Here is a 2,303-nt window from a genome sequence, read left to right as displayed (position 1 = left end):
GGAATAAGACATGCCACCAATCATGAAATATTTTAAAATATTTTATTTTAAAAAGGCTAACATTATTGATCTTGACGTACTAGACTTTTAATTCATCCTGGTTAATTACTCAAAAGAACATTTCTAAACCTTAGAAAAGTGGGAACTCAGTGACCAATCGATCGAAGACATATTTTAAATATGTTATAATTATTATACATTATTATATATGTTATAAATATTATATATTATTAAAAGGGTTAATACTTTTCCCCCTTACCCCTTTTTTTCCCTTGTATTTTCGCGGATGCTGCACGTTGTAGGGACCCACCCTCCCCTTGATATATACATGTCCTTTGGCCTATTCTGACAGGCGCTGCACTTATCTTTTCTTTTTTTCTTATTTTATTTTATTTCACATCAATTGATAAAAAAATATTAAATATTTTTGTTATTTTATAATTTCATTTATTAAATTTATAATTATAATAATCAAATTTCTTAAATTTTAAATTTTACTAATTAAATTTATAAAAATTATTTTATATCAAAAATTTTTTTGGACATTTAGTTTCCACAATTATAAATTTAGAATATTTGATTACTATAATTATAAGTTTAGTAAATAAAATTTAAATTTTTTGAAATTAATTATAAGTTTTAGCTATAATTTCACTCAATCTCAAATATTGAGATTAATTTAATCCAAAATTAAAAAATGTAGCTATAATTACAAATTACTACAAACGTTTAGCCCTTTACATTTAATTGTAAATTTAATTTTAAATTTTGAATATAATTACACCTAATATCAAATATTATAATAAGAAAATCAAAATTTAAATCTTAGAATAAAATTGAAAATGACAAAAAAAATTTTAAAAATTGAAAATGACAAAAAAATTCTAATTGTCTATTATTATTATTATTATTATTATTATTATTATTATTATTATTATTATTATTTATTGATATCTACAATGTTTGATAAACTAAATAATGTACAATCGCACCATTATAAAAGTATAGATTTTTAAATGCAACTTCGATGCTTACATAAAACATAAAATTAATCACCGCTTCTAAACATAGCAATCTCTCTCTCCATATATATATATATATATATATATATATATATATATATATATATATATAATTTTAATTACTTTTAAAATTATTTAATTATTATTATTATTATTGTTGAAATAATTTTATTTACAATAAAATGTTATTCCCTATTTTAACAATAATACTGTGATCATTTTACTCTGTTGTGATATGAATAAAGTTTAGTTGATGATGAGTGGAGAGAATCCATAATAATCATGGCTTGTATAACACCAACACCCTACTCAAATTTAGTCAGAGAATCATTTTCACTTAGCCTTGTTAATACTGCTACTTTTCTTATCTCCTTCTTGTAAAAGAACCTTAGCTTCTAAAACGACCTTGTAAAAATTTTCAATATTCCAAAAGTACTCAAGTAGAAGAATCAGTTCTTCCACTTTAAGCCCTTATAATATCTACAAATGTTTTGGATCCTTTACTTGAAGTATTAGGTCTCTCATCTCTTCCAGAAGATCTATAACAAAAAAGTATATACAAACTTCTAGCTTAGATTAGTGTGCCTTGTGATCTACAATAGCAAAATAATACGTGACTCTTGAGATTCCAACCTCTTTCATTCTACAATGGAAAAGACAATAGTATTCGCAATTGCACATTGGAGCCATTCGAATAGTTCTGACTCTTCATGTAGACGAGGTTTACTAGTCACTGCCAGACTCTCTTTGTTGGACACTAGATTTCTCCACTATGAACATGTTGTTATTAGGACTTGCATAACCACCCTTCATGCTAAAAGTGTGGTTCTCACTTCTTTCCAAACTACAGTATGTCAATGCAAGATCCTAATCTTCCTAAAACAATGACGGTTCAAGTGTAACACCCTCATACTATGTAGTTCCATACATTCTACTGTTCCGGTAGCTAATGCCTGTCCGGACGGCTAGGATGTCTAGAACTATACTTAAATCATATAGAGGAGTCATAAACAAAATTAATAAAGATCAAATGAGGTTGGATGAAAATAAGAGTAATGAGCCTATGTCCCAACAATGAGTGACCTATACGGGAAGCGACTATAAGTTTAGTTGCTACCCTAAATTCGTGTGGGATCCTATGGAGACCTTAATGACGGAATTATTTAGAAATTATTGGGAATGTAAAAATCATAGAAATAAAAAAGAGAATAAGTGTTAATAAGTAAATGAAAACTTAAGAACTCATCGGGTACTATGGAAAAAGAAAGACTATAACCCGAT

This window comes from Hevea brasiliensis, chromosome 5 (genome assembly GCF_030052815.1).
Source record: "Hevea brasiliensis isolate MT/VB/25A 57/8 chromosome 5, ASM3005281v1, whole genome shotgun sequence".
In the NCBI taxonomy this organism is placed as follows: domain Eukaryota; kingdom Viridiplantae; phylum Streptophyta; class Magnoliopsida; order Malpighiales; family Euphorbiaceae; genus Hevea; species Hevea brasiliensis.
Note: the sequence above shows the minus strand (reverse complement) of the source record.